The sequence below is a fragment of the Tamandua tetradactyla genome, chromosome 2 (assembly GCF_023851605.1).
Source record: "Tamandua tetradactyla isolate mTamTet1 chromosome 2, mTamTet1.pri, whole genome shotgun sequence".
NCBI classification, from domain to species: domain Eukaryota; kingdom Metazoa; phylum Chordata; class Mammalia; order Pilosa; family Myrmecophagidae; genus Tamandua; species Tamandua tetradactyla.
This window is the reverse complement of record NC_135328.1, coordinates 175506951-175529030: the sequence shown is the minus strand read 5'-3', so window position 1 is coordinate 175529030 and position 22080 is coordinate 175506951.

Sequence of the window (22080 nt, the reverse complement as noted above, 5' to 3'; positions counted from 1 at the left end):
CTGATTACATCTACAGTTGGCTAAGGGGAGTGCCTTCTGCAATGAGTGACACTTAATCTGATAATCTGAAGGCTTTTAAGGATATTTCAGAAGACAGAATTTCCCTCTCCCTTTCCCCTCCCTCTCCTCCCCTTCAGCCAGCCTCTCCTGGGGAGTTTGTTGAGGAACTTCATCGAAGTTGCCAGCTCATGGTCTGCTATACAGATTTTGGACTCTTCCATTCCCACGGTTGAAAGAAACATTTTTATAAATCTCATATTTACAGATATCTCCTGTTGGTTCTGTTTCCCTGAAAACCCTAACTAATGCACCATTTAATCCAGTTTGGCCTCATCTTTACAAATCACATCTTCAAAGATGCTATTTCCTAAGAAGATTACATTCATAGAAGTAGACTTCTTGTGAAATCATTCTGGGATGAGTGATTAGCTTTGATGGTTGTGTTCCAATGTTTCAGTTTCATTGAAATTGTTAATCCTGGCACTCAAAACTGCTTTACTTCATAAAGTAGAATTTGAAGTTGAATTTTTTTTTTAAATGTCACACTCACAGGATCAGAGATTAGGAATTGAACATATCTGTCGGGGTTCAAAGCTGTTATGTACCCCAGAAGAGGCCATATTCTTTTCATCGATTTCTGTAGGTGCAGACCTGTTATAGGAAGGACATTTGGATTAGGTCATTTCAATATGACCTAGCTCATTCAAGGTGGGGCTTAATCCTTTTCCTGGAGTCCTTTATGAGAGGATAAAGGACAGAGAAAGCCCAGAGAGCATAGAGATAAAAACCCCAGAGAAGCAAGCAAGGACCCAGAGAACCTCAGAAAAGAAGCCCCTGGAACCAGAAGCTGATAGCAACAAAACCCGGGAATGAAGGACCAGCAGGTGCCAGCCACGTGGCTTCCCATGTGACTGAGGTGTCCCGGATGATAGCAGCCTGTCTTTAGAGTCCAAGTATCATCTTGTTGAGGCCTTAATTGGGACGTTTTCATGGCCTAAGAAATGTAAACTGGAAGTTAATAAATCTCCATTGTAGAAGCCAGCCCACTTCTGGTATATTGCATTCTGGAAACCTTAGCAAACTGAAACAATGTCTTTTGGTGGGGGGGGGGGGACAAAGTTTAATGCATAACACACCTCTTCAAGACACCTTCCTTGATCATGTTTGTTCCAACTTCCAAACATTCACAGAAAACCCAATTTATGATGACCTACAGGACATTATTTACTTAACAAGAAGACCAGAGGTTCCAGAGCTGATGTAGTCACTCAGAGACAACAAGGACCATATCTCTTTCCATCTTTTTTTTTTTTATTAATTAACGGAAAAAAAGAAATTAACCCAACATTTAGAAATCATACCATTCTACATATGCAATCAGTAATTCTTAACATCATCACATAGATGCATGATCATCGTTTCTTAGTACACTTGCATCGGTTTAGAAGAACTAGCAACACAACAGAAAAAGATATAGAATGTTAATATAGAGAAAGAAAATAAAAGTAATAATAATAGTAAAAAAAACAAAACAAGACAAAACAAAAACCTATAGCTCAGATGCAGCTTCATTCAGTGTTTTAACATGATTACTTTACAATTAGGTATTATTGTGCTGTCCATTTTTGAGTTTTTGTATCTAGTCCTGTTGCACAGTCTGTATCCCTTCAGCTCCAATTACCCATTATCTTACCCTGTTTCTAACTCCTGCTCGACTCTGTTACCAATGACATATTGCAAGTTTATTCTTGAATGTCCATTCACATCAGTGGGACCATACAGTATTTGTCTTTTAGTTTTTGGCTAGACTCACTCAGCATAATGTTCTCTAGGTCCATCCATGTTATTACATGCTTCATAAGTTTATCCTGTCTTAAAGCTGCATAATATTCCATCGTATGTATATACCAGTTTGTTTAGCCACTCGTCTGTTGATGGACATTTTGGCTGTTTCCATCTCTTTGCAATTGTAAATAACGCTGCTATAAACATTGGTGTGCAAATGTCCGTTTGTGTCTTTGCCCTTAAGTCCTTTGAGTAGATTCTCAGCAGTGGTACTGCTGGGTCGTATGGCAATTCTATATTCAGCTTTTTGAGGAACCGCCAAACTGCCTTCCACAGTGGTTGCACCATTTGACATTCCCACCAACAGTGGATAAGTGTGCCTCTTTCACCGCATCCTCTCCAGCACTTGTCATTTTCTGTTTTGTTGATAATGGCCATTCTGGTGGGTGTGAGATGATATCTCATTGTGGTTTTGATTTGCATTTCTCTAATGGCCAGGGACATTGAGCATCTCTTCATGTGCCTCTTGGCCATCCGTATTTCCTCTTCTGGTAGGTGTCTGTTCAAGTCTTTTTCCCATTTTGTAATTGGGTTGGCTGTCTTTTTGTTGTTGAGTTGAACAATCTCTTTATAAATTCTGGATACTAGACCTTTATCTGATATGTCATTTCCAAATATTATCTCCCATTGTGTAGGCTGTCTTTCTACTTTCTTGATGAAGTTCTTTGATGCACAAAAGTGTTTAATTTTGAGGAGCTCCCATTTATTTATTTCCTTCTTCAGTGCTCTTGCTTTAGGTTTAAGGTCCATAAAACCGCCTCCAATTGTAAGTTTCCTAAGATATCTCCCTACATTTTCCTCTAACTGTTTTATGGTCTTAGACCTAATGTTTAGAGCTTTGATCCATTTTGAGTTAACTTTTGTATAAGGTGTGAGATATGGGTCTTCTTTCATTCTTTTGCATATGGATATCCAGTTCTCTAGGCACCCTTTATTGAAGAGACTGTTCTGTCCCAGGTGAGTTGGCTTGACTGCCTTATCAAAGATCAAATGTCCATAGATGAGAGGGTCTATATCTGAGCACTCTATTCGATTCCATTGGTCGATATATCTATCTTTATGCCAATACCATGCTGTTTTGACCACTGTGGCTTCATAATATGCCTTAAAGTCTGGCAGCGCGAGACCTCCAGCTTTGTTTTTTTTCCTCAAGATGTTTTTAGCAATTTGGGGCACCCTGCCCTTCCAGATAAATTTGCTTATTGGTTTTTCTATTTCTGAAAAATAAGTTGTTGGGATTTTGATTGGTATTGCATTGAATCTGTAGATCAATTTAGGTAGGATTGACATCTTAATTATATTTAGTCTTCCAATCCATGAACACGGTATGCCCTTCCATCTATTTAGGTCTTCTGTGATTTCTTTTAGCAGTTTTTTGTAGTTTTCTTTATATAGGTTTTTTGTCTCTTTAGTTAAATTTATTCCTAGGTATTTTATTCTTTTAGTTGCGATTGTAAATGGGATTCGTTTCTTGATTTCCCCCTCAGCTTGTTCATTACTAGTGTATAGAAATGCTACAAATTTTTGAATGTTGATCTTGTAACCTGCTACTTTGCTGTACTCATTTATTAGCTCTAGTAGTTTTGTTGTGGATTTTTCAGGGTTTTCGACATATAGTATCATATCGTCTGCAAACAGTGATAGTTTTACTTCTTCCTTTCCAATTTTGATGCCTTGTATTTCTTTTTCTTGTCTAATTGCTCTGGCTAGAACCTCCAACACAATGTTGAATAATAGTGGTGATAGTGGACATCCTTGTCTTGTTCCTGATCTTAGGGGGAAAGTTTTCAATTTTTCCCCATTGAGGATGATATTAGCTGTGGGTTTTTCATATATTCCCTCTATCATTTTAAGGAAGTTCCCTTGTATTCCTATCTTTTGAAGTGTTTTCAACAGGAAAGGATGTTGAATCTTGTCAAATGCCTTCTCTGCATCAATTGAGATGATCATGTGATTTTTCTGCTTTGATTTGTTGATATGGTATATTACATTAATTGATTTTCTTATGTTGAACCATCCTTGCATACCTGGGATGAATCCTACTTGGTCATGATGTATAATTCTTTTAATGTGTTGTTGGATACGATTTGCTAGAAATTTATTGAGGATTTTTGCATCTATATTCATTAGAGAGATTGGTCTGTAGTTTTCTTTTTTTGTAATATCTTTGCCTGGTTTTGGTATGAGGGTGATGTCGGCTTCATAGAATGAATTAGGTAGTTTTCCCTCCACTTCGATTTTTTTGAAGAGTTTGAGGAGAGTTGGTACTAATTCTTTCTGGAATGTTTGATAGAATTCACATGTGAAGCTGTCTGGTCCTGGACTTTTCTTTTTAGGGAGCTTTTGAATGACTAATTCAATTTCTTTACTTGTGATTGGTTTGTTGAGGTCATCTATTTCTTCTTGAGTCAAAGTTGGTTGTTCATGTCTTTCCAGGAACCCGTCCGTTTCATCTAAATTGTTGTATTTATTAGCGTAAAGTTGTTCATAGTATCCTGTTATTACCTCCTTTATTTCTGTGAGGTCAGTAGTTATGTCTCCTCTTCCATTTCTGATCTTATTTATTTGCATCCTCTCTCTTCTTCTTTTTGTCAATCTTGCTAAGGGCCCATCAATCTTATTGATTTTCTCATAGAACCAACTTCTGGTCTTATTGATTTTCTCTATTGTTTTCATGTTTTCAATTTCATTTATTTCTGCTCTGATTTTTGTTATTTCTTTCCTTTTGCTTGCTTTGGGATTCATTTGCTGTTCTTTCTCCAGTTCTTCCAAGTGGACAGTGAATTCCTGCATTTTTGCCTTTTCTTATTTTCTGATATAGGCATTTAGGGCAATAAATTTCCCTCTTAGCACTGCCTTTGCTGTGTCCCATAAGTTTTGATATGTTGTGTTTTCGTTTTCATTCGCCTCGAGGTATTTACTAATTTCTCTTGCAATTTATTCTTTGACCCACTCGTTGTTTAAGAGTGTGTTGTTGAGCCTCCACGTATTTGTGAATTTTCTGGCACTCTGCCTATTATTGATTTCCAACTTCATTCCTTTATGATCCGAGAAAGTGTTGTGTATGATTTCAATCTTTTTAAATTTGTTAAGACATGCTTTGTGACCCAGCATATGGTCTATCTTTGAGAATGATCCATGAGCACTTGAGAAAAAGGTGTATCCTGCTGTTGTGGGATTTAATGTCCTATAAATGTCTGTTAAGTCTAGCTCATTTATAGTAATATTCAGATTCTCTATTTCTTTATTGATCCTCTGTCTAGATGTTCTGTCCATTGATGAAAGTGGTGAATTGAAGTCTCCAACTATTATGGTGTATGTGTCTATTTCCCTTTTCAGTGTTTGCAGTGTATTCCTCACGTATTTTGGGGCATTCTGGTTTGGTGCATAAATATTTATGACTGTTATGTCTTCTTGTTTAGTTGTTCCTTTTATTAGTAGATAGTGTCCTTCTTTGTCTCTTTTAACTGTTTTACATTTGAAGTCTAATTTGTTGGATATTAGTATAGCCACTCCTTCTCTTTTCTGGTTGTTATTTGCATGAAATATCTTTTCCCAACCTTTCACTTTCAACCTATGTTTATCTTTGGGTCTAAGATGTGTTTCCTGTAGACAGCGTATAGAAGGATCCTGTTTTTTAATCCATTCTGCCAGTCTATGTCTTTTGATTGGGGAATTAAGTCCATTAACATTTAGTGTTATTACTGTTTGGATAATATTTTCCTCTACCATTTTGCCTTTTGTATTATATATATCATATCTGACTTTCCTTCTTTCTACACTCTTCTCCATACCTCTCTCTTCTGTCTTTTCATATCTGACTCTAGTGCTCCCTTTAGTATTTCTTGCAGAGCTGGTCTCTTGGTCACAAATTCTCTCAGTGACTTTTTGTCTGAGAATGTTTTAATTTCTCCCTCATTTTTGAAGGACAATTTTGCTGGATATAGGAGTCTTGGTTGGCAGTTTTTCTCTTTTAGTAATTTAAATATATCATCCCACTGTCTTCTAGCTTCCATGGTTTCTACTGAGAAATCTACACATAGTCTTATTGGGTTTCCCTTGTATGTGATGGATTGTTTTTCTCTTGCTGCTTTCAAGATCCTCTCTTTCTCTTTGACCTCTGACATTGTAACTAGTAAGTGTCCTGGAGAATGCCTATTTGGGTCTAATCTCTTTGGGGTGCGCTGCAGTTCTTGGATCTGTAATTTTAGGTCTTTCATAAGAGTTGGGAAATTTTCAGTGACAATTTCTTCCATTAGTTTTTCTCCTCCTTTTCCCTTCTCTTCTCCTTCTGGGACACCCACAACACATATATTTGTGCGCTTCATATTATCCTTGAGTTCCCTGATCCCCTGTTCAAATTTTTACATTCTTTTCCCGATAGTTTCTGTTTCTTTTTGGAATTCAGATGTTCCATCCTCCAAATCACTAATTCTATCTTCTGTCTCTTTAAATCTATCATTGTAGGTATCCATTGTTTTTTCCATCTTCTCTACTTTATCCTTCACTTCCATAAGCTCTGTGATTTGTTTTTTCAGTTTTTCTATTTCTTCTTTTTGTTCAGCCCATGTCTTCTTCATGTCCTCCCTCAATTTATCGATTTCGCTTTTGAAGAGTTTTTCCATTTCTGTTCTTATATTCAGCATTAGTTGTTTCAGCTCCTGTATCTCATTTGAACTATTGGTTTGTTCCTTTGACTGGGCCATATTTTCAATTTTCTGAGCGTGATCCATTATCTTCTGCTGGCATCTGGGCATTTAATCAGATTTCCCTGGGTGTTGGACCCAACAGGTTGAAAGATTTTTCTGTGAAATCTCTGGGTTCTGTTTTTCTCATCATGCCCAGTAGGTGGCGCTCGTGGCACACGTTTGTCTGCAGGTTCCACCAGTAAAAGGTGCTGTGGGTCCTTTAACTTTGGAAAACTCTCTCTGGGGGGGAGGTTCGCCAGCCGAAGCAGCTTGGAAGTGTGCCAGCTGGTCCGGGGGTCTGAACGCGGGGAGGGTGCTGGCCGCCGCAGCCCGGGAGAGCGCCTGACCGAATTTCCTCGTCGGCCTGGGGTGCCAAGCATGGCGGGAGGGCGCCAGCCGCCGCAGCCCGGGAGAGTGCACTGTTCCCAGCCGGATCGGGGAGTCACGTGTTTGGAAGGGACCCCCCCGGTCACCGTTCTCCGTGGTCTGGGGATTTCCAACCCAACTCTCTCAGTTGGTCTGGGGGGCCTCACGTGGTGGGGGCGCCAGCCGCCGTGGCCCGAGGGGACTGCCTGCCCAATTCTGCCAGCTGGCTTGGGAAGAAGGAAGCGAGGGACTCCGGCCGCTTGCCGTCCCACCCGGGAAAGCCCGTGCCCCTCGGCGATCTCACCGGAGCTGGTTCTCCCAGACAGTCAGCCGTTCCAGGATGGGGTACGCCATCCCTTTGATCTCCGTTGTGGCTCCGGGAGCTGCTCTGTATCGTCTCCACTCCCCCAGTAGCTATTCTGGAGGAGGAAAGGTGAGGGTGGCAAGGCTGTTGAGGATGGTGGCGGAGGAGCCGGTGAAGGCGGAAGAGGGCACGGTGGTGGTTGGAGAGCCGCTGGAGCAGGAGGAGAAAGGGAAGGATAAGATGGCGGATGGAGCGCCGCCAGAGCAGAAGGGGAAAGAGAAGGGCAAGAGGGCGGCGGGAGCGCCGGCGGAGAAGGGGGAATAGGAGGGCTGGCTGGCTGGCGGCGGGAGCGCCGCCAGCGGAGAAAGAGGGAGAGGAGGGCTGGCTGGCTGGCGGCGGGAGCGCCACCGGCGGAGAAAGAGGGAGAGGAGGGCTGGCTGGCTGGCGGCGGGAGCGCCGCCGGTGGAGAAAGCACTCTTTCCATCTTATTCTATCATCGTCTTCAGGGTCTAAGTGTTGTAGATTGTATTTTCCACAGAGGGATGGAACAATATTTCTCATTGTTCTTGCTCTTCTGCAATGTAACCTTACCACTCCTTCCTCAAGAGGTGTAGTCTTATTCTCTTTCTCTTTAATCTGGGCTGGGCTTAGTGAGTAATTGAACCAACAAATGTGGTGAAAGTGGCATTTTGGATTTTCAAGGTTGGTTCATAAAAAGCCTTGCAGCATCTATCTGGGCCTCTTAAAAGGCTTATTCTTGAATTTCAACTTGCACTTGGAAATCAGCAACCATGCTGTGGGATACTCAAGAGAGGGCATGTGCAGATGCTCTGTTCAACAAACACCCCCAGCTGGACTCCCAGTGGACATTCAGCATCAACTGCCAGCCATGAGAATAAGCCAACCTGCACATCCAGCCCAGGTGAGATTTTAGATGACTACTCTTATCAGGCTGAATTGTTCTCCTCAAGCGAGAACCATTCAATTGAGCCTAGTCAACCCACAGAACTATGAAAGATAATAATACATGATTATTTCAAAGTACTAAACTTTGGGGGTGATTTGTTAAGCAGCAATAGATAACTGGAACAGTTGCCTTTCTTCCTCTAGCCTGTTGCCTCAGGTTGTGAGATGCCTGCCTTAGGTCCAAGCATCATGATTTTAAACCATCAAATCTAAAAGCAAAATCCAGGGGGTTAGGCAGGCCATGATGACTCAGTGGCAGAGTTCTCACCTGCCATGCCAGAGACTTGGGCTCAATTCCCAGTGCCTGCCCATGCAGAAGAAAAAAAAAAGCCAGTGGGATAAGTATATAGAGTCTAGAATAAGGCCTGAAATTTCGCTGGCTTGTCCAGGTCAGTGTGATGCCCTTATAAATCCCAGAGTGATGTCGACAGCAAATAAAGAAGTATTTTCAAAGTCCTGTTGGGAGAATGGGGAGGAAGGGGGAAATAATTCAATTTCCCCATTTGGAGAATTTCTGATTCTCACCAGCAGCGGGGACAACCAAATCAATCGGCTGAGCCCTCGGTCTTGGGGTTCACCCCTATGAAGCTTATCCCTGCAAAGGATGGCCCAAGCCTACTTAAAATTAAGTCAATGAGTCACTCCCAGAGAACCTCTTTGTTGCTCAGATGTGGCCTCTCTCTCTCTGTAAGCCAACTCGGGAGATGAACTCACTGCCCTCCCCCCCCAGTGAGGGACATGACTCCCAGGGGTATAAACCTTCCTGGCAACATGGGACAGAAATCCTGGGATGACCTGGGACCTGGCATCAAGGGATTGAGAAAGCTTTCTTGGCCAAAACGGGTGTCTTGGCCAAGTGGTGGTACCTGTTTGTCTGGCTGGGCAAGTGCTGGCCTGTTTGTTGCTATGAGGGCATTTCATAGAATTAAATCATGATCATGTCAGCTGATCCACAGCTGATTCCATTTGTAATCAGCCAAGGGGAGTGTCTTCTGCAATGAATGATGCTTAGTCTAATCACTGAAAGCCTCTTAAGGAGGATTCAGAAGAGAAAGACTCTTCCTGCTTCGGCCAGTGAGCCTCTCCTGTGGAGTTCGTCTAGACCCTCCACTGGAATCGTCAGCTTCACAGCCTGCTCTGTGGGTTTTGGACTCTGTGTTCCCATGGTCGTGTGAGACACTTTTATTAATTTTATATTTGCGAGTGTTCCCTTTTGATTCTGTTTCTCTAGAGAACCATAACTAATACAACGGGAAAGAGAGAAATGAGATAAAATAAAAGTGTCAGTGGCTTAGAGATTTCAAACAGAGTCAAAAGGTTATCCTGGAGGTTATTCTTACACATTATATAGATACCCCTTTTTAGTTCATGGTGTGCTGGAATGGCTAGAGGGAAGTACCTTAAACTGTAGCGCTGGTTCCAGTAGCCTTTTTTTTTTTTTTTAATTTTTTTATTAATCAAAAAAAAGAAAAGAAATTAACACAACATTTAGAAATCATTCCATTCTACACATGCACTCAGTAATTCTTAGTATCATCACATAGATGTATGATCATCATTTCTTAGTACATTTGCATCGATTTAGGAAAAGAACTAGCAAAACAGCAGAAAAAGATATAGAATGTTAATATAGAGAAGAGAATTAAAATAATAATACTAATAATATATATATATAAAAAGGAAAAAGAAAAAAACAAAAACAAAAGATACAAACACACAAACAAACAAACAAAAAACCATATTTCAGGTGCAGCTTCATTCAGTGTTCCAACCTAGTTACATTACACTTAGGTATTATTGTGCTGTCCATTTTTGAGTTTTTGTATCTAGTCCTGTTGCACAGTCTGTATCCCTTCAGTTCCAATTACCCATTATCTTACCCTGTTTCTAACTCCTGCTGGTCTCTGTTACCAATGATATAGTCCAAGCTGATTCTCGAATGTCGGTTCACATCAGTGGGACCATACAGTATTTGTCCTTTAGTTTTTGGCTAGACTCACTCAGCATAATGTTCTCTAGGTCCATCCATGTTATTACATGCTTCATAAGTTTAGTCTGTCTTAAAGCTGCATAATATTCCATCGTAGGTATACGCCACAGTTTGTTTAGCCACTCGTCTGTTGATGGGCATTTTGGCTGCTTCCATCTCTTTGAAGTTGTAGATAATGCTGCTATAAACACTGGTGTGCAAATGTCCGTCTGTGTCTTTGCCCTTAAGTCCTTTGAGTAGATACCTAGCAGTGGTATTGCTGGGTCGTAATCCATTCTGCCATTCTATGTCTTTTGATTGGGAAATTCAGTCCATTAACTTTTAGTGTTATTACTGTTTGGATCATATTTTCCTCTACCATTTTGGCTTTTATATTATATATATCATATCTGATTTTCCTTCTTTCTACACTTTACTCCATACCTCTCTCTTCTGTCTTTTCGTATCTGACTCTAGTGCTCCCTTTAGTATTTCTTGCAGAGCTGGTCTCTTGGTCACAAATTCTCTCAGTGACTTTTTGTCTATAAATGTTTTAATTTCTCCTTCATTTTTGAAGGACAATTTTGCTGGATATAGGAGTCTTGGTTGGCAGTTTTTCTCTTTTAGTGATTTAAATATATCATCCCACTGTCTTCTAGCTTCCATGGTTTCTGCTGAGAAATCTACACATAGTCTTATTGGGTTTCCCTTGTATGTGACAGATTGTTTTTCTTTTGCTGCTTTCAAGATCCTCTCTTTCTCTTTGACCTCTGACATTCTAACTAGTAAATGTCTTGGAGAACGCCTATTTGGGTCTATTCTCTTTGGGGTGCGCTGCACTTCTTGGATCTGTATATTTAGGTCTTTCATAAGAGTTGGGAAATTTTCAGTGATAATTTCTTCCATTAGTTTTTCTCCTCCTTTTCCCTTCTCTTCTCCTTCTGGGACACCCACAACACGTATATTTGTGCGCTTCATATTGTCATTCAGTTCCCTGATTCCCTGCTCAAGTTTTTCCATTCTTTTCCCTATAGTTTCTGTTTCTTTTTGGAATTCAGTTGTTCCATCCTCCAGTTCACTAATTGTAGCTTCTGTCTCTTTAGATCTACCATTGTAGGTATCCATTGTTTTTTCCATTTTTTCTTCTTTGTCCTTCACTCCCACAAGTTCTGTGATTTGTTTTTTCAGATTTTCTATTTCTTCTTTTTGTTCAGCCCATATCTTCTTCATGTCCTCCCTCAATTTATTGATTTGGTTTTTGAAGAGTTTTTCCATTTCTGTTCGTATATTCAGCATTAGTTGTCTCAGCTCCTGTATCTCATTTGAACTATTGGTTTGTTCCTTTGATTGGGCCATATCTTCAATTTTCCGAGCGTCATCCATTATTTTCTGCTGGTGTCTGGGCATTTGATCAGATCTCCCTGGGTGTGGGACCCAGCTGGTTGAAAGGTTTTTCTGTGGAATCTCTGGGCTCTGTTTTTCTTTTCCTGCCCAGTAGGTGGCGCTCGTGGCGGTCGTTTGTCTGCGGGGCAGTCGGCCCGGGAAACCGCGCGTGGAGGCGGGGGTCGCTGGCCGTGGCTTGGGGGAGTGCCGGTCCAAATTGCCCAGCTGGCCCGAGACGCCAAGCGTGACGGGAGGGCCCCGCTATCCAATGTTCCCAGTCAGACCGGGGAGCCACGTGCGTGGAGGGGACCCCAGACGCCAGCCACCCCAGCCGGGAAAACGTGCACCCCTCGGGTATCTCACAGCAGTGGATTCTCCCTACCCGTTCAGCCGTTCCAGAATGGGGTACGCTGTCTTTTTTGGTCTCTGTCGTGACTCCGGGAGCTGTTTCGTATTGTTTCTGTTTCTTTAGTTGCTTTTCTGGAGGAGGAACTAAGACCCGCGCGTCTTACTAAGCCGCCATCTTCTCCGGAAGTCCAGTAGCCTTTTTTTTTGGAAGATGATTGTATAATGATAAAGCTTTTACAGTGTGACTGTGTTTTTGTGAAAACCCTGTGTTTGATGCTCATTTTATCTAGCATATGGACTGATGATTAAAAAATATGGATAAAAATAAACAAATAATGGGGGGACAAAGGTTAAAATAAATTGGGTAGATGGAAATAATAGTGGTCAACAAGAGAGAGGGGTAAGGGGTATGTATGAATTTTTTCTTTTTTTTTTTTCCTGTTTTTGGAGTGATACAAATGTTCTAAAAAATGATCATGGTGATGAATACACACTATGTGATGCTATTGTGATCCATCGATTGTACATCATGTATGGAATGTTTGTATGTTAAGAATGCTTGTATGTTGGTATGTTAAGTTTTATCAATAAAAAAAAAAGCCAGGGCTGGGGTGAGGGTGTGAGTTATGGAGCCTAGGCTTACTTCTTATGTGACTCATCTGTAAGTGGGAGTATTGATGAGTAAAGTCCCCATTTTTTTTTTCTCCTTTTTTTTTTGCATGGACAGGTACCAGGAATCAAACCTGGGTCTCCAGCATGGCAGGAAAGAACGCTGCCTGCTGAGCCACTATGGCTCACCCCAGGTCCCCATTTTTTGCCTTAGTTTTCTCATATGTACAAAGAAAGGATTCCTTCCAGCTCCTTCAGGCTGGGAGAAACCAGCGCAGAAGGGAAATGCTAGAGGCTTAACACCTGTTCTAGTTTGCTAGCTGCCGGAATGCAACACACCAGAGACAGATTGGCTTTTAATAAAAAAGGATTTATTTTGTTAGTTCTTCAGAGGAAAGGCAGCTAACTTTCCACTGAGGTTCTTTCTTACGTGGAAGGCACAGGATGGTCTCTGCTGGTCTTCTCTCCAGGCCACTGGGCTCCAACAACTTTCCCCGGGGTGACTTCTTTCTGTATCTCCAAAGGCCTGGGCTGAGCTGCAAGTGCTAAGATGAGGGATGCTGAGCTTCTTAGGCTGTGCTACGTTGCGTTCTCTCATTTAAGCACCAGCCAATTAAGTCAAACATCACTCATTGCAGCAGACACGCCTCCTAGCCGACTGCAGATGTAATTAGCAACAGATGAGGTTCACATACCATTGGCTTATGTCCGCAGCAACAAGACTAGGTATGCTCACCTGGCCAAGTTGACAACTGAATCTAACTAACACAGTACCCTAGGAGGTTATGCATTGCCCAAGTGAAGCCCAGTAGAGCCTGCCACTAGCCACAGATGTCAGAATTTGCCAAACAAACCCTAATCACTTAATGAGAATGAAAAGGGTGCCTATTTCCTCCACTTAATTGCCCCTTTGCAAACAACACATAGGAGATTTATAGTAATCATCATAATCACCTCATAAAAATCCAGGAGTTTGAAGACTGACACATCTCATTTCTGGGGGGAATTAGAGACAAAATTAAAGGCAAGGAATTCCTGGCCTGCATTGGCCTTGGCTCCTTGGAATTTAGGACTTCCAAAATGCCTTCTACCCTGGAGAGCTTCCAGGACCCAACCAAATATGGCTCCAAATGCTGTGCAGTCAATGTTTCATTGCAGGTCTGCAACCTGCTTTCTTCTGTCATTGGTACTCTCTGAGTAGAGCAGATAGAACAGATGTACAACAGAGAAACAAGAAGGCCCAGCATCTCTCAGGGTCAAATGGAGGTTCTTCAGACAGAGACAGTGATCTCTTGGAGCCCACCTGCAACATGTGAGGTAAGGTACAGGAGGGGAGGTTGAAGAACACAAAGTTGTCCCTAGATTACAGAAAGCCATAAGCTCATAGGTTCTGAGGCCATCCAGTCCTGACTTCAAACATCTTCCATGACAAGGAGTTACTACCCCATAAGCTCATAGGTTCTGAGGCCATCCAGTCCTGACTTCAAACATCTTCCATGACAAGGAGTTACTACCCCATAAGCTCATAGGTTCTGAGGCCATCCAGTCCTGACTTCAAACATCTTCCATGACAAGGAGTTACTACCCCATAAGCTTATAGGTTCTGAGGCCATCCAGTCCTGACTTCAAACATCTTCCATGACAAGAAGTTACTACCCCATAAGCTTATAGGTTCTGAGGCCATCCAGTCCTGACTTCAAACATCTTCCATGACAAGGAGTTACTACCCCATAAGCTTATAGGTTCTGAGGCCATCCAGTCCTGACTTCAAACATCTTCCATGACAAGGAGTTACTACCCCCGGGACAATTTCTAAGATACCCTGACAACTGGAAGACTCACTCTCTCCTCAGCTGAAATCCCTTCCCCTTCACTTCTTTACAACTGGACTTGTCACCAAATGTCAAGATTAGACATAACAGCTGAGGTTTTGTCTCTCCAGTTTCTCCCCACCTTCTTCCCTCTCACTGTCTACTTATTTATTCATTCAAAAGTACTCATTAAGTCCCCACTATATGTCTGAAACTACCAGTTTTTAGTACAGTTCTTAATACAGTAGCCAGAATGATCCTTTTAAAACCTAAGTCAGATCATGTTGCTCCTCTACCACCCTTCAGGTACTTTGTAAACCAAAAGCCAAAGTCCTTACAGCATCCTGCACCACTCTGATGCTGTGCCCTTCACATCCTTGCTGTTCCTGGAAAACTCAAGAGACCCTCCCACCTCAGGGCCTTTGCACTTGCTGTTCCCATTGCCTCAAATGCTCTTCCCCCATATACTCTTCCCTTGTGTATCCAGGTAGCTCTCTCCTTTACCTCCTTCAAGGCCTTTCCTGACTTTCCTATGTAAAATCATAACCCTGCTTTCTCCCCAACTCCAGTTATCTTCTCCTATTTTATGTCTCTCCATTATGCTTATCAGCTCCTAAGACATAATACAGTGTAAGATCTGCTTATTGATTTTGCTTATTGTCTGTCTCCTCCCACTAGGAAGTAAGCTCCAGAAGGCAGGAATTTTTGTCTGTTTTTTTTCCTCTGTTATCTCAAACACCTAACACAGTGCCTGTCACATAGTGGTGCTCAAAAAATATCTGTTGACTGAATGAACAAATGGGGATAGGCAAGTGCAAAGGGCAAAAGCCCTCATGGAACTTACTATTATCTGATGGTAGAGGAAGACATTAAACAGTTAGACCCACACAGGATCAAGAACTGCAGTGTGCTAATGCTGGGAAGAATAGTAGGAGGTGTCATGAGGGTGATGTGACCTGTGGGTCAGGGAGGTTGGCCGAGTAGCTCTGGAATACTGTTGAGGAGAGGACTGGAGATGTGGGGTGGGAGTGTGTGTGTGTGAGGATTTGGAGCCATGATATTTGGGGAGGAAATGATGCTGGAAAAGCTCAGCTGGCTACCTTAGACTTTCTAAAGGGAATGGGATTCCATGACGGGACAACCAGCTGCAGATTGGGTCCCTGCTGCCATTTCCCAGCCACGCACCCTGGGGCAAGCCACTCCAGCTGCTGGAGCATTTGTTTCCATATCTATAAGATGGAGATGGGATAAGTAGCTCCTAGGTTTGTTGTGAGGAACAAATGAAATATTTGTCAGAGGTGGAAGCTGTTAGGTAATCCATAAATACTAGGTCATTTCCATCTCCTTTCTTCTTTGTTAGACCTTTTAACATCCATTCTGTTCTTTCCTGGCCCCATATTAGCCATAGCGAGCAATATAAAGGGAAGCAGCTAATCAATCTGAATCCAAAACTGCAGGTTAACAGAGATTAACAGGGTCTTTTGGGGGGCATCATTTGGCAGGAGAAGATTAGACACGTGCCTCAGTCCCTCCTGGGCTCCAACGCCAAACATGGCTGGCTTTGGAGCTATTAATCAAATTTCCATCAAATGGGTTCATGGCCCATTGAACCATGTGACTAGAATGAAGGGTGGGGGCAGCGGGTGGTGGCACAGCTGGACCTTGTGGTGCTGACAACTACTTCTCTGGAGGGGGAGGAGTAGTCCTTTGTGAGCCCTCCTTGACTTACAAGCTAGAGAGGGCTCCCTGCATATACCCATACATACACATACACATGTGCAACACATGGGCATATCTGTACACAGCTCCCGAGTCCATCACCCCTCCATGGGAGGACAGATTACTCCCACCCTCCTAATCTTGCTCTCTCTCCTGAATGGTAAGTCGGGGAAGGAGGTCAATAAGGAGGCAGCAAACACATATCTCCTTCCCACTGTTAGTGTGGACAGCGCATGCACTCATGCATTTAGCAAACTTCCACCTACCATCGGCCGGCCTCAGTGTTGAGCAATAGAGAAGCAGAAGAATCAGATCTGAGTTCAGAACTCAAGACCCACATTCTTTTGGGGGAAACAAATGCCTGCACAAATAATTATAAACTACACAGTAGAGGATCCAAGAGGGAACCCACAGAAAGAGCCTGGATCTCACTTTGAGTGGGGAGAAAAGACTAGGGATAAGATGACCTTCGAGCTGGGCAAGGGAAGATACAAGGTTCTTCCTCACCAGGCAGGTAGAACAGCATGAATGAAGGCACAGAGGTGGGGCAGGCAGGGCCAGGAAACTACATTGCCTAACATATAGGCTGGAGTTTGGGTAGGTCATAATTGCTTTCACTGTAATGATTTGGTTTGTAGCCAGCCCTGAATAATCCTCCCAGAGGTTAGTGACTCTGGGGTTAGAAGACAGGTGAAAAGGACATGTTCCTGGATTTGGATGTGCTCTTGGGGACCAGAAGGACACCATCTTTTTTGTTTACCAGTTTAACTTTCCTGCTTGGCTATATTTAGCTACCTCCCACCACCCTAAGAGCCCCTAGGGAGCCTTCACAGTTCTTCTTCTTCTGCCCACATCTGTCAAGGACAAAAGAGTTCTGCTTGTTCCAGGGAAGCCCTCCTGACCACTCCACATAACTCTGGCCTTCGCTTCTGATCACCTAAAATGGGTACAGTAACCGTATGATTTCAAGCAATGGCCCGCTTTTCAATAAAGGAACTTTGCTACATGCTATATTAGAACTCTGTTTTTACAACCAGAGCCAATTTAAACAAAGAAAAGGGAATTGATTACAAGAGAACTAGGGCTGTCAAGGAAACTAACACGGGACTTGAACCAGTCTTGTGAAATTCCTCAGGATCCCAGGGGCATGGAGAGTGTCTCTCTACCTTTATCTCTGCCTCCTTCAGGGTCCTCTCTGCTCTCCATTCTTCCCAGACTGACCTTCTCTGCCTCTATGATCACATGGCTAAGGGGGGCAGGGGGAGAAGAGGGAGATGGCTGCTCACAGCACCTGACCGGTCCAGCCATGTAAAGAGAACCTTGATTCCCAAGAGAGGAGGTGATTAGTTCAACCTGAAACCAGGTGCCCAACTCTGGCCCAATCAGCTTTGGGTAGGGGGATGGGGTCACACGAGGGTTACATCTCTGGGAATCATTCCCCATAATCCTATGAATTGGTGGATGCACTGTCCAAGAGGAAATTGGTACGATCAGAGCAGATACCCCAAAGAAGCCTATTACACACCTATAATATAATGTGGCTAAATGCTCACATGAGTTCCAGTTCCAGACCATCCTACTGACCTACTCTGTGACCTCAGGCAAGTCCCTTCCCTCTCAGGGCTGCAGTTTCTTCCTTCACACACTGAGACTGTGGGGTTAATGGATTTGTTGGGCCACTTAAATCTCTGGGATTTGGGGCCCATTACCTTTTCTGAGCCTCAGTTTTCTCATTTGTAAAATGGGAGTTTTCCAGATATCTACTTCACGGAGTTATTGTAAGGACAGCTTTCCTTAGCTTCCTAGGGCTGTCATAACAAATTACCACAAAATTGGTGGCTTAAGACAACAAATTTATTCTCTCACAGTTCTGGAAGCCAGAAGTGCAAATTCAAAGTGTGGGCAAGGCCATGCTTCATTTTCACAGACCACAATCTTCACACAGTTGGAGACAGTAGCTCTACTGTCCCATCCTTTCAGTTCTGTGAACAGAAATAAAAGAACCATAATTAGGGGGGAAAAAACTGGGAGAAGGATCCCAAGTGGTCCATTTGAGACCCATGCTCACCGCTGGACAAATCACAGTGGAGGATGGCAGCTCCCAATTAGAGGAGCAATTCTAAAAGAGACATGTCTCTTGGAAGAAATCATTGTAAGCTGGGCAGACACCCCAATTTAGATCTATTAGAACCACTAGCATTTCTTGAGCTCCTCTGTACCCAACCCATGTTACACCTTTCATTACCCATTAGAGGATTGAATGGCAGCTCCCAAAAGATTTGAATATTTGATTCTAGACATCCCGAAGTTCAGTTTCATCCTTGCCCTGATTTATGAGCCAATAAATACATCCCTCTTTTTAGTCTAAAGTTTGGGTTGATATTCTGTTACGTGCAACCAAAGATTCCTGAAAATACCCTCTCATCCCTCTTTAAGCCTCTGTTTCCTTCTCTGTAACATGGTGGGTTTCCATCTCTGATATTCTATTATTACATTCATCAACTGATTCATTCAGTCCAGTAGTCAGTCCAACAGCATTCACTAGGCGTCTAGGCTGGCTCTGGCCCTATGTTGGACACTGGGAATCTTGTTAGAGGAGAATTCACATTCCAGGTAGGGGAGGGAGCTAAGCAAGCATTCAAGACAGTGTGATGATAGCTGTGGCAGAGGGAATCACAGGAGCTGTGTGGCAATCAGAGAAGACTTATCTCTGTTTGGAAGCCTTCCTGGAAGAATTGGCATGAGCTAAGGGGCACTGGGCTTTTCTTTTTGGAGTAATGTAAATATTTTTAAATTAATTGTGGTAATAAATGCACAACTCTGTGAATATACTAAAAGCCATTGATTGTATATTTGGATGGATGGATGGTATGTGAGTATATCTCAATAAAACTGCTTTTTTTTTTTTTTTTTAAAGAGTCGCTTCCTTTAATCTTCACTTAGACTGTACCCTGGAAATGTTCTGAGCTTAAAAAATGGAGAGGATTTTTTTTTTTAGAGAAAAAAATACACCTATAAAGACAAAAATAGATTTTACATCTTAACAATATTTAGTTTTCCAATCCATAAACACAGAATGTCCTTCCATTATTTAGGTCTTCTTCAATTTCTTTCAGCAATTATTTGTTGTTTTCTGTGTATTAAAACCTTTACATCCTTGATTAAATTTATTCCTATGTATTTGATTCCTTTAATTGCTATTATAAATGGATTTTTTCTTGATTACTCACCCCCAATTACTCATTACTGGTGTATAGAAGCCCTGCTAATTTTTGTGTTTTGATTCTGTATCCTGCCATTTTGCTGAACTTGTTTATTAGCATTAGAAACTTTGATATAGCTTTTTTGAAACTTTTAATATACAGGATCATGCATGCCATCTACAAATAGTGAAAGTTTTGCTTCTTTCTTTCCAAGGTGGATGCCTTTTATTTCTTTGTCTTGTCTAAATGCCCAGCTAGAACTTCTAGCACAATGTTGAATAACAGTGGTGTCAGTGGGCATCCTTGTCTTATTCCAGATTTTAGAGGGAAAGTTTTCAGTCTTTCACATTGAGTACAGCATTAGCTGTGGGTTTTACATATATGCCCTTTATCATGTTGAGGAAGTTTCCTTCTATTCTTATTTTTCCAAGCGTTATCAAGAACGGATGCCAGATTTTGTTGAATGCCTTTTTTGCACCAATCAAGATGATCATGTGTTTTTTCCCCTTCATTTTGTTAATGTGGCATATTACATTAATTGATATCCTTGTGTTGAACTGCCATTGCATACCTGGGATAAAATCCACTTGATTCATGGTGCATGGTTCTTTTGTTGGATTTGAGTTGAAAGTATTTTATTAAGGATTTTTGTATCTGTATTCATAAGAAAAATTGGTCTGTAAATTTCTTTTCTTGTAGTATCTTTTTTCCAGCTTGCAAATCAAAGAAAGTTTTATAAAATTCAAAGGCAAGAGTTACATCACACATACTATTTAAATAAGTTAAAGTCTGTTACATAAAACATAATTATGAAATGTTTTAAATTTTATTATTGAAACTACTTAAAAGGCTCAAAGTCAAAAAAGAGCAAGCAAAATTGCTCAAGCAATAAAGTGCACTGGGGGACCTGCCTCATCAGGCCTGCCCCTAAGACCCAGAGACATCAGATGAAGGAAGTACAGACAACTACTAGGGTTCTGGTTCTTGGGGTAACTATTTTCCCAGATGGGAACAATTTCAATGTTACAATCTTTCAATGAACAAACAGAAAAAAAGGTATTTATGTAAGTTATTCCTAAACTTATCAGGAAATGGAAGTGTAAATTAACATCATTTTTAACACATCTATTCTCCAGAACCTACACTGCTCTAAGAAGGAAATTCTATTTGAGAATCAACTAAATACTCAGAGGCCTTGTATTATCCACCAGAGCACGAGTAGGACAAAATTATTCTGCATTTTACAATTAAGAAAAATATCCGAATTTGATACTATCCATGGCATAATCATCAAAAATGTTTATGCCCATTTAAGATATGTGTGGGAGAAAGGATTGGGTTGATGGAGAAAAACATGAGATATTATATACATTTAATTATGCTTCTCTTGCAATTGTGTCTTATGACAAGTAAGAATACTCAACCATGTAGGCGTTCAAAAATGTGAAACTCATAAAAATACAGACAGCACTTACTTAACAAACATATGTCAAATAGCATTCGGTAATAAAGCTCAACATGACTATCAAGTAACACACAATGAATGACTAGGTGAGGGGTTGCATCAAAGACGAAAAGACCTAAATAAAAACTTTATTACATTTAATTATTCAATATTTCACCTAACCATCATTTTTTTAAATTTAATTAAAAAACTTTTTTAACATAACAACATACAGAAATGAACATTCTTACCATATGCTCATTCCATTCTTGGTATATAATCAATAACACCTTACCATCATTTTAAAGGTAAATGCCAATAACTAAAGGCAAAGATGAAATCTAAACATGCACTGCACTATATACAAATATAACTTCTTTCTGGGAGCAGTATAGCACTGGCCAACAAAGCAGTGCAACATTGTATATGTTCCTTACATTTAGTCTGAATTTCCAACAATGTTTAACACAAAAAGTTTCAGTGGATGCAAGATTAAAATCTCTTGTATATCTGGGACATGGACTCACACAGCTTAAATATGGCACCATGATCTACTTTCTAGGTAGAATGCAAAACAACTTCTCACTTTTATTCCATTCCAAGAGATTTTGTTTGAACAAAACAGTTTCCTCCAAACAAAACAAATAAAAGAGCAGTTGAGTAGTATCACTGCATTTAGCCTAACTTGTATTTCCTGTAGTTTTTTTCTTTTTTCTTTTTCCCATGGGCAGGCACTGGGAATCGAACCCAGGTCTCCAGCATGGCAGGCGAGAACTGTGCCACAGAGCCACCATCACACCACTCCTATAGTTTTTAATATTTAATAAATAAAGGGATTCGAGCATTGAGGCTGGATAGTTTGCACATGCACTTTACTTCATGTAGGCTGGACAGGGAAAACTTTTCAATTTGGTGAAAAATTTATTCAACCAATAAGTAAATTCCTCTTTAAGAAATTATTTTACTCACAACATATTGTGGGAAAAGCCACATCAAAAGAAGTTAATTTACAAGTTACAAAGCAGCCGGTTGCTTCAGTGTTTATATTATTTTTTTGGTGTTTTGGAAACAAACCAAAAAATAAATGTTAATAAATAGCCACTCAAATCCTACAGCAGCTCCCTGCTCTCTGGCTATCCATTAAGTATTTTCAGTTATCCTCTGAGGTGCATCCTTCTCTTGTAGTATCTTTACCTGGCTTTTGTCTTCGAGTGTTGTTGGATTCATAGAATGAGTTGGGTAGTACTCCCTCCTTGTTTCAGTTTGTGAAAGCTGCTGAAATGCAATATACCAGAAATGGACTGGCTTTTAACAATAGGGATTTATTAATTTACGTTATACATTTCTTAGACCATGAAAATGTCCCAATTAAGGCATCAACAAGATGATACCTGGACTCTGAAGAAAAGCTGCCAGCATCCCGTG